This window comes from Schistocerca nitens, chromosome 9 (genome assembly GCF_023898315.1).
Source record: "Schistocerca nitens isolate TAMUIC-IGC-003100 chromosome 9, iqSchNite1.1, whole genome shotgun sequence".
Lineage (NCBI taxonomy): Eukaryota > Metazoa > Arthropoda > Insecta > Orthoptera > Acrididae > Schistocerca > Schistocerca nitens.
The window spans coordinates 385,746,225-385,758,275 of record NC_064622.1 but is presented as its reverse complement, the minus strand read 5'-3'; positions in this window follow the sequence as shown (position 1 = coordinate 385,758,275).

The window sequence follows — 12,051 nt, the reverse complement described above, 5'->3', positions numbered from 1 at the left end:
AAATATGTGTTTTACCATATAGCGGAGATACTGTCGCAGATGGGTACAACAGAAAGCCTGTCAAGCTATTGGCCGAGAAGGCCTTTGTCGAAAATAGACAGACAGCCCCCACCACACACACACGCACACACACGCACACACACACACACACACACACACACACACACACACACACACACCTGCAGCCTCTGGCAACTGAAGCCACACTCAACTGTCAGAGGCTGCTGTCACGTGTGTGTGTGTTTGTGTGTGTGTGGGGGGGGGGAGGGGGGGGGGGCTGTCTGTCTATTTTCGACAAAGGCCTTCTCGGCCAATGGCTTATATTGTGACAGTTTTGTTGTGCCTATCGGCGATTCAGCAATTCCGCTATATGGTGAGCAGCAATTTTTCTTCTCACAATATTGTTTCAGTCCATCCTGGATTTTCCATTGTTTGAAATATGTATTTCAACTATTCAAAAACTTAATTTTTTAGTTGTTTCCTATTGTAAAGGTATAGCATCTGCTGTTTTAAAATATTCGCAATTCCTACCACAAAATTTCTTCACGTATTTTATTGTCAAGCTTCCACATTGTTGAAATGCAACCTCCCACATAGCATCAGCAGGCCATAAACATTCCTCTGTGATACAGTACTCTGTATATTCTATGTAACTTGTTGATAAGTACGCCCAATCTGCTTCACAAATTAAAAAAAAGGGTGACTTGAAACACTAAATGATTTTCGTTGCGACGGAATATTCTCACGAAATTTCAATTACCAACTTTCTCCTCCGAATGCGAAAATATTTTGTTAATACCGACTTACATAGAGACGAACGATCACCACGATAAAATAAGGGAAATCAGAGCTCCTACGGAAAGATATAGGTGATCGTTCATTCCGCGCGTTAAACGAGATTGGAATAATAGACAATTGTGAATGTGATTCTATGAACCCTCTGCCGGCACTTAAATGTGATTTGCAGAGTATCCGTGTGGATGTAGATGTAGGTGTAGAAATACTTTATGCCTTTTCTTTTTTTAATCCGATCACAACTTTCTCGGTTTTCCAACCTTGTTGCTCCGGCTTGGCCCTTGAACATATTGCATATCCTCTGTCTTTCCTAGAATGTATTCCGATTGTCTTCAGAATTTCAAACATGTCGCACCATTTTGTATTGTCGGACTTTTTTTAGGTGTACAAATCCTATGAAATTGTCTTGATTTTTCTTCAGGCTTGCTTCCATTCTCAAGCGCAATGTCAGACCTACCTGTCTGGTGCCTTCACCGTTCCTAAAGCCAAACTAATCGTCATATAACACATTATCAACTCTCTTTTCCGTTCTTCAGCATATTATTCTCGTCACTTGCTTGGATTCACGATATGTTAAGCCGATTACGCGATCGATCTTGGGTTTATCTGCCTTTGATACCTTTGGAATTGTGTGAATGATATATTTCCGAAAGTGTCATGGTACGTCGATAGCTTCATAAATGCTGTCACTGACCTCAATAGTCTTTTTCCTGCCATTTCCCAATTGATTTTGGGCCCCAGATGCATGCTATCTACCACATCTGCCTTATTTGACCTCAGGTCTTCCACAGCAATTTTAAATTCCGATACTGATACTGGATCCCCTCTGTCTTTCGTATCAACTGGAATTTCTTCTTCTTTCAAGTAATCAAATAAGACCTGCTGCTCATAGAGGCCTTCAGTGTGCTCTTTTACCTAAACGCTCTCTGCCCTGAGTTTAAGAAAGCAATTACTATTGCACTCTTAATAATATCACCCTTGCTTTTCATTTGAGGGAAGGTAGTTTTGACTTTTCTATGGCTTGATCAGTCCTAACGAGGCTCATTTCTTTTCCTAATTTTTCCCATTTTTCCTGCCACGATTTCACCATGGCTGTCCAGTATCACCTATTTATTTCGTTCCTAATGGTCTATAATGCTGTATTTCTCTCTTTCGCTGAACATGTCTTTCGTAGGTCGGCTGAAGTATTTTTTCAGTAATCCAAGAGTTCTTCGAAATTAACTTCCAAATATCTATGTTTGACTGTCCAACATCAGTGATCTACCTGTTTACTAATACCCAGTCATCTTCAACTGAGCTGGCTACTCTGGTATTCCTTAACGTGGTATCTACATCCTTAGCGAACTTCTAAGGCGTCTCATCATTCCTCGGCACTTCAATGTCCCACTTCCTTCTATACTAATTTTTTCGGACGATTCTCTTAAACTTCACTTTGTTGTTCATGATTATGTAATTGTGATCAGAGTCTATAATCCAATACCTGCTCCCGAAATATCTGTTTCACCATTACGTAATCTATATGGAATATATCCGTGTCTGTGGAGCTTTTCCGAGTGTACCTCATCCTCTTGTGATTCGTAAAATGAGTATTCACTATCATCTAAAATTTAGTGAAGAACTCAGCCTTTCTCTACGCTCTGTACCCCTATAAATCCCATGTTCTCCCGTAACCTATCCTTTTACTCCTTCCCCTACAACCGCTTTCCAATACCCCGTTATTATTACATTTTTATCTCCATTTACGTATTGATTTTCCGTTTCGATATTCTCACACAATATCTCTATCTCTTTATCTTCTTCTTCCGACATCGGCATGTGTATCTAAACTATCGTTGTCGGCGTTCGTTTGTTGTTGAATCTGATGAGAAAAATCCCATCCCCGAACTGATCAAAGCTGCTCTCTCTCTACATCTACATCTACGTGATACTCTGCAAGTTACCTTATGATGTGTGGTGTTGAGTGGTACTTAAATAAATAAATTAGTGAAATCAAAATGAAGTAGAAATTAGAATATAAATGAAAAACTTGGTTTAGTTTAGAGAGTTACATACTGGCAAACAGCGGGCAAAACAGCAGAGCAGAAGAGACAATGACCGTGAAGTCAGCAAGTTCCACATAAGCGGGCGCTGTCGATTCAGCCGTCAGGGCATCGCCCGACCGGCTCACGTGTTTCTCAGTTGTCGCATGTGAGCAAAGGCCCTCGCCTACATTCCAAGAGCCAGTGACCAACGTTAAGAAGATTCTTCGAGGAGCTTCTCAACGTGACAGAAGAGGCAATGACCGTGAAGTCGTTCACCTCCAGTAAACTGAAGTGAATAAATACGCGAGACGCAGTGGGCCAGACAGAAGGAGACGGAGACGGAGACGGAGACGAAGACGGAGACGAGAGACGAAGAAGACGAAGAAGTGAAGAAGCGTAGCAGTAGTTTTCAGTCAGTTTCGGTGCTGAAGACCGTCATGCAAGAAGAGTCTGCATCATGCACAGACTAACCAAGTCCGCCGCTGTAATGGAATAGCAAGCAGCAGCCGCGGCGCCAGAAGACAGAAGTTAAAAGGTGTTTGAAGTCTGATTTTTACGTACCCGGGTGACTCGTGAGGACGGGAAGGAGACGGCCTCACCTCAGCAGTCACCTGTGAGCTGGGATGAAGACCTGACTGCCGAAGACTGGGAAGCGGGAGTCCGTGGTTCGAATCCGGGACACTGGCCTTCCCCCGCCGCGCCGCTCCGCTGGCCGACGCACAACACACGCGGCCGCTTAGAGAAGAGAAACACTGGGACGCCACATCCAAGGTATCACCATCCGATGCACGACTTCACTCGCAATAATTAAACGGGCCACCTCGCGCTGCGCGTCTCCAGTCAGCTGGGCGAGACGGCGACACGAGATACACACTGCCACGCGTAATCAGACGCCGCCGCCGCCACCGCCGCCGCCGCTGCCGCAGCAGAAGACTTCGCAAACGACACAGCTGCCGCTCTCCGAGCCAGAACATCGAGTAATATACAGTTGTACAAATCTTCAACAAAAGTTATCTTACATAAAAATGATGTTTCATTTGACCTCATACCCGAGCCAAGGAAGAACCCACCCTGCCCACATGTTGTTAAGAGAGAAAAATTAATTAATTTAGTATTTTCACCCTGACATAATGCTTTAGAATGCTCATCCTGACAATTGACTAGCATCAAAAGAGAAAACCCAGTTGCATTTAGTAGCGCAATTGTTACAGTGGCAATGGGTCCTACGGATACCACCAACTCATCCCCCTTCCTTGTTCCACTAGCTATGGCACGTAGGAATAATGAATGAGGTAAGTCTCTGTATTAGCTGTAATTTCTTAAATTTTCTCATCCTCGTCATTCTGTAGGATTTGTGTTGGAGGACTTAATATGTTGTTCAAATCTTTGCGGGAAGTGCTCACTTGAAATTTCAATAGAAAACCTCTCCGTGATAAACGAAACTTCTGTTACGTCTGCCTTTGAAGTTTGCTGAGAATTTCTGTAAAACTCTCGCGCCGATTGAGAAAACTTCTGACGAAACGCCCCGCTCTTAGATGTATCTTCCCGACCTTTTCTACCAGTCATATCTGGCAACGATGTCAGATTGATGAACGATACACAAGAATCGGTCGAAGGAACACCTTGTAGACCACTTCCTTCGTGGATAATATTTCCTCAAGATTCTTCCAATGAATCGCAGTCATGCATCTTCTTTCCCTACTATTTATTTTATTTGGCCATTCCACTTAAGGTCCTTCTGCCCTACTTCCCTATTCTACTCCAGTTATACTATTTTCTTCTGAAATTAACATTACCCTATATTCGTCTCACCAGAAATCATTGTCTTCCTTCCATTTCACTTCTATGACGTCCCCCTCCCCTTCCCCCATAGAATGGGCCTTTCTCTTAAAATGTTATCCCTTCTTTAGTTATTCAATCTTTTCTCATGGCCACAGGCAGTTCCCTCTCGGAGATCTCAGTTGGGGAGTAATCGGGAATTTTTTGCTAATGGAGAGATCATTATGACACTTTCTTCAATTACTAACCATGAATGCAGTGGTTTATTGCTGACTCTTCCGCCTATTAGGGGTGCCTTCCCACACGAAGGGCACGAGAGTGCTTTGAAAGCCTGTCCCCTCCTCTGTCCTGTTTGACAAGACCGTTGACAGAACGAGGGTGACTTCTTATGCCGGGAATTGTTTATAATTTTTATTCAAATTTTAAGGCGTCGCTGAGTTCGAATCCAGGGTTCAGGACGTTCTCATTACTACTCAAAGGCGTTATCCTTGGACCACAGAATATACTAAATTACTTTCTACACGGTAGAAAACAGAAGAATTAAAGTTGCTAGCAGTTGATTCAGACGATACATGAACTCATACACACTGAACTGTGAACAAGAGTTGTAAAAGTATGCGAGCAGTACTGTAAGACAAAAGGACCGAGCGAGGTGGCGCAGTGGTTAGCACACTAGACTCGCATTCGGGAGGACGACGGTTCAATCCCGTCTCCAGCCATCCTGATTTAAGTTTTCCGTGATTTCCCTAAATCGTTTCAGGCAAATGCCGGGATGGTTCCTTTGAAAGGGCACGGCCGATTTCCTTCCCAATCCTTCCATAACCCGAGCTTGCGCTCCGTCTCTAATGACCTCGTTGTCGACGGGACGTTAAACACTAACCACCACCACCACCTGTAAGACAAAAGGCCCAGCAGTGATTAACTGGTATTCTCTATGCTGGGCATTACCGTAGGGATGACGATCACTGCATAACCAGTTGAACTCTGAGTTCAAAATCATATGCAACCCACTGGTTGCGCACTTTTTTATGACAGTGCTGCTCCACTGGAAGTTCCCGCCTTGTGTACTTCGCGGGCGGGTTGGTAGTTGCTTTGCCTACGCTCTATGAGTTGACTGCCCAGTTATCCTGTAAGATTTTCCATTTAGGATGACACCTGTTATGTTTCTCTGTACATACCTTCAGTTCTCCGGATTCTGCATCGTGATGTACCATATGATACACCCTGCTGTGAGTAGGCACGGGGCAGCAGGCTGTAAACAGTTCTCCCCAAATATCCGAGGCTACAGCAACTGGGGCCATTTTATGGATCAAGTTTACAACAGCAAAAATTTGTACCATATTTTATTCACCGAATAAACCTGGCGCCAAACATGTAAATTTTGCGGGAAGAGAGCCTCCCTTACCACGAAGTAATTGCTGTTATGAGATGGCCTGCCTACACGATGAAATTATACGTCTTCGTTAAGAGACCTAATAGAGCTAGGCAACTGCTATGAAAAAATAGATGGCAACACAGACTACAATGATTTACTGGAAGAATTTTGACCTTTCTTGAGTGCTGTGTATGACTTCGTACACATTGGCAAGGAGAGGTAGATTACAGAGTGGTGCAGCAAATGTTGTCGTAGGAGAGATGGATATGAGCAGCAATGATTAGCGAACAAGTTAACACAGTAAACAGGACATTTACTTTACTTACATTTCTCAAAGCGTATGAAGACTCATTCCAAATAATACAGCAAGAAATAATTCCATCTATCAGTTTCAACATGGACGAAGCTCTCCGCACAAAAGTACGAAAGATGATGTTCGGGCCGCGACTAGAGGCACCTGTGTAGCTTCTTGTAGCAAGGAAGAGATAAGCACGAATGGCTTGTTGACTGACGCCTGCAGTCCTATATCGCAGCGACTGAGGGCGTCCGTGGTACGGAACCGCTGGAGCTGTGGCTCAGTGGGTGTGCCCCATTGGGTCTGCCAGATCCCTGACGACCGCTATTGGTGTCTGGCAGAAACTTGCAGTTCCTTTGCTAACTTTGATGTCCGTGGGGTGGTATCGATACGTGATACAACAACGAGTATGAAGATATTTGGTAGCAGTATAAATTGGTGTCCAACACGTTAGAACTAAAGTAATTTTCGCATAATGCATTACTGCCAAGTAACATTAACATAGAAAGAACTGCTACAGCCTGGTAGAGGAGGTATGAAAGACATACGCAATTGGACGGACAGAAATGGCACTTTAATTCAAAGACAATAATTACAGCGAAGCCACCGAAATTGGCGTTGATCCCCGGGATATTACAAAAGGGGGATAGGATTGGATCGTTTGAGGAAAAAGACCAAACAGCGAGGTCGTCGGTCTCATCGGATTAGGGCACGATGGGGAAGGAAGTCGGCCGTGCCCTTTCAAAGGAACCACCCCGGCATTTGCGTGGAGCGATTTAGGGAAATCACGGAAAACCTAAATCAGGATGGCCGGACGCAGAAAGGTGGGATATGGTTCTTAATAGGGGTGTAATCACCATGTACAACAATTCAAAACCTGTAACGCCCTCCCAGGATGGTTAGATAGTTTTTTAAGGAGTTATTATCACAGGACGTTCTATTTCTCAAGCAGCACAGTTGATAACTGCTGGATGCTTGGATGCTCGGTGATGTGTGTGGAAGTGCTTCAGCACGTCTGCCCATCGTACTCCATGGGGTCTCGATGGGATTTAAGGCGGAGAAACGGGCCAGCAAGTCAATTCACTGAATTCTCACTCTAAAAGGTTCTCCATATTCGCTGTTCAATGCGGCCACCCAATGTATTGCATAGAAAATAAGTCAGTGCCGAATGCGCAACTAGAAAGCCGAACATAGGGAAGGAGAAAAGTGCCACAACTACGTGGACGGTGAGTGCACAGCGTTTACAACTTTGGAGGTCAGTTGGCCCATGCAACATTATAGCTCCCCATACCATAACACCTGCACCACCAAAAGGATCATTTTTGACAACACTCCTGGATGCATTACGTGATTCCACCTGTCGTTGTACGGGGCTGCATCCAGAATCAGACTGAATCTGCTTTCATCCCCGTAGAGCACACGAACCCCCTCCTCCCTAGTCCAGTCCATCTGACCCAACATCGTAAATGATGGAGGATGGAGACGGTATGCATATGCCGTATCAATGGATCTTGAGACAGCTTGCCTTGCAGTCCCATTAACGGTGGATGCAATATTTGTACTCGCTGTTTGACATTGTTCCCCTCTTGGCTGTCGCACAATGTAGCAGTCATCTGCTGCTGCAGCTGACCTTGCTCGACCACCTTTTTACCTTAGTGTAGCAGTTCCTGTGGTTTCGTACGTTCCCCGTGCACGTGAAAAAAGGCTGTGAGCGACACCAAACTCCTGCATTACATTCACCATACCTCGTCTTTCCTGTTTCCAGATGATTCCTCCCTGTCTGAAGTCATCCAAATGTTGTATCCGGGCCCTGTTGTAATGAAGAACACCGGCAGAGTGCACCGCAACTGCTCGCTGATCGACGCACATTCTCCCTTCCAGTGCCCTCAGCTGCCCTGTGTTTTTGGGTCATCCCCATTTGCGGGTATGGTCGCGCTGGCTTCACACCATGTGACGTCCAGCTTTCTGCCTACCACTGGGAGACCTCTGGCAATATATTTCGGCACTTCATTTCATTTTTACCAAGTAGTTAATATGTTACACACATGAGAAAACGTTTGGCATCATCCCAGTTCCCAGAACTCATGAAGGTAGACTTTGACTGTGGATATTGTATCACAGACACAGTCCCTTTGACTGTTCAGACATGTCACTAAACCCACCCAAAGATGTAAACAACCATGCATGAGCAGCGCCTATTAGACGGAGGGGCGTCCAACAGTCGATCAGTTCCAGTCATTCTACCAGGGAGGACGTACAAGGCTCGTGTTCTCTGTAGTTCAACCATGCTTAAACGGTCAATACCGCGGTTCGATCGCGTCCGCAGGGCTCTCAACAAGGGAAGTGTCCAGGCGTCACGGAGTGAACCCAAGCGATGTTGTTCGGACATTGTAATACTGAAAGTGCCTAGCAGTAGATTTATTGTGAAAACGTCAAAGGAATTGTTTTCATTACGAGAAGTGCCAGTCAAAACGGCATCCATGTTAAATTCTTCATTGCAGTGTAAGTTCGTCTATTAATTGCCATAAATTATAAATTCAGAGTTAAATGGAACTTGTGTATGGACTATTCATTTACTATAGAATCTATGTCTCACTTCTTCATGAAATTATTTAATTTTCTTTATGTTTCTGCCAAATAGAGAGTTCACAGTCACGAATTCATTCGTCGAGTTCGGACGGAAGTTGCATGCGGCGAAATATTTTCTCCGCACCATATTCTACTGGTAAATGCACGATAAACTACGGTCCCTTAGGAAATTCATGTTGAGCTATCCAAAATAATTATATTTTGAATAGGCATTTACTCTCCTCTGCAATGCAACTTCCGACTGATCAGACGATCCAACAAGAAACAGCCGCACACGGTCGGCGTTCGCAAATATGTTTCCACCGCTGATTATAGCTATATGTTACAGCACAAAAGTAGCATATTGTTATAATTAGCGACTACGAACGGGGACATTTATAACTGTATGTTTATGTATACACATTACGTAAACATATCGTTATAACATGGAGCCGGCCGGGGTGGCCGAGCGTTTCTAGGCGCAACAGTCTAGAACTGCGCGACCGCTACGGTTAGCGGACATGGAGCCGGCCGGGGTGGCCGAGCGGTTCTAGGCGCTAGAGTCTGTAACTGCGCGACCGCTACGGTTAGGTTTAAGTAGATCTAAGTTCTAGCGGACTGATGACCTAAGAAGTTCATAGTGCTCAGAGCCATTTGAATATTTTTTCGGACATGGAGGAGATACAAAGAGATAGGAATTGTCGATGACATGCCTCGCTTAGTCCGCTCAAGGGCTACTACTGCAGTGGATGACCGCTACCTATGGATTATGGCAACGCCACCATGTTACGACTCAAACTGTGGGCAATAGGCTGCACGATGCGCAACTTCACTCCCTACGTCAGTGGCGAGGTTCATCTTTGCAACCACGACACCATGCAGCGCGGTACAGATGGGCCCAATAACATGCCGAATGGACCGCTCAGGATTGGCACCACATTCTCTTCACCAATGAGTGCCACATATGCCTTCAACCAGACAATCGTCGAAGCCCTGTTTGGACGCCACCCGGTCACGCTGAACGTCTTACACGCTGTCTAGCGAGTGCAAGAAGGTGGAGGCTCCTTGCTATTTTGGGGTGGCATTATGTGGGGCCGAAGTACGCCGCTGGTGGTCATGGAAGGCGCCACAACGGCTGTTCGATACGTGAATACCATCCTCCTACCGATAGTTCAACCATATCGGTAGCATATTGGCGAGGCATTCGTCTTCATGGACGACAATTCGCGTGCACAAATTGTGAATGATAACGACATCACTCGACTAGAGTGGCCAACATGTTCTCCAGACATGAACCGTATCGAACGTGCCTGGGATTGATTGAAAAGGGCTGTTTATGGACGACGCTGAATCGCCGTTGAGGAGTGGGACAATCTGGAGTAAACAGTTCCCCGATGAACCCCTTTGGATAGTATGCCACGACGAATACAGGCATGCAAGAGGACGTGCTACTGCGTATTCGAGGTACCGGTTGCACCGTGGATTTACTTTCAAAACCTTTTCTTAAGAATTTACCTTATTTACTAGCGATTCATCAAGAACATTAACACATTTAATCAAACTATGTGAGCGTGGAAGTAGTTGCCAATTGGTAAATGATGAAACAAATTAAATTTTTTTTCAGTAAATGGAAATTTTACTCCTAAAATATCTTTTTATTTTTCAAACTGATTTAAAATTATAATCAGAAAGCACCCTGTAAATATCAAGATACAGTTCATTCAGAGGCAGAAATAACTTGTTTTTAAAAGAATTCTTACGGTGGAAGGGTGGCAACTTTATATACTCAAATGACCATTCAAATAAATCCATGAAATGCAGTTTTACATAAAATGTACCAACATGCTCTACATTACACATATACCACCTGGCAAGATGATAGGCAAGATAAAAACATATTTCAGGAATTCGGCCTTTACACCTTAAGCAATAAATTCGTAAACACCGAATCCGACAAACATGACAGAGGCAGCAATTAACACGGCAGACCGACACTAACTGCCTAACTAATGCGGACGAGAGACAGACGAGCAAGCTGGGGACGAGAGACTGACCAAGAGAACAAGTAGAATTTAACAAGTCACGAATCACTTCTAACAAACTGCGATTTCTGGCGAAGACCTGGTGCAGCACCCCCAGAACGCTCTCCCGAACCGTCCGCTGCCTGCCGCTTCAACGGACGCAGGAAGGTGCACCGATCTCCCGTCTCACGGCGTCGCAGCTCGCCCCGGCCAGCCCGATGTCGTAGGTTGACTCCTCTCGCTCTCATGTCGGCCGCGAAGCCACTACGCCTCGCTATACGGCGCGGCCACTGGACTCACGTGGCGACCTCACATGCGCCGACGCTCCAGGCGGACAAGTGATTTTGTGTCTCAGTGCGCGACCGACCAACCGATCGATCCAACCGCCAGTGCCCATTGCCTAAGCAAACTCGAGCAGACTGGCGGCCTAACACATACTAGCACTCCGGATGACAGACAGACACTAATCGCCTCACCAATGCGGACGAGAGACAGACCGACACCCCCGGGATAACAAGGCCGCCCAGCAGTGTTAGTGACGTCACACTAAGCGGCCCATAGCCGACGCAGCAGTCCACGGACACCTCCGTACAGACGCGCCTGATGCTAACGATCTTCTGTCCGTCATACAGATAGGAGCGAACTATAATTCGAACCAAAGACCAAATTATATATATTCTTGTAAACAGCATAAAGGTTCATAACGAAATACCGATTACATATACGGGCAGGAATAAGTTTAATCGATTGAGGAACTTTGCCACTATTTTATAATTGTCAGAACACTATTTAGCTTAAAAACTCGCATACAGGTGGTGACAAATGCCAACTGACAGCAGGACTTAACATTTTCAAGCTATTACACTGAAAGTAAATTATCTTAAACACTGTCATACATAGCAAAACCCTCACAACTTTCGTTTCCAATAAAGTAACAAGAGTTCGCTTTATCTCATAAAACACATGACTATTGTGAATTTACTCACATGTTCATGGTGACACCTCTTTTCAAGAATTTTTACAAGTGTATCCCCAGTAATAAAGAATGAAAACAAAAGATAGATATCAAATATTCTCCTTTTAACATAGACATCACTGAACACAAGATTCTGTCTTGCACTGTGATACTAAGGGACTGCTCATTCCTTTAAGAAAAGCCTGACAATTTGATGTTCACTCTGCTATTGAAGATACACT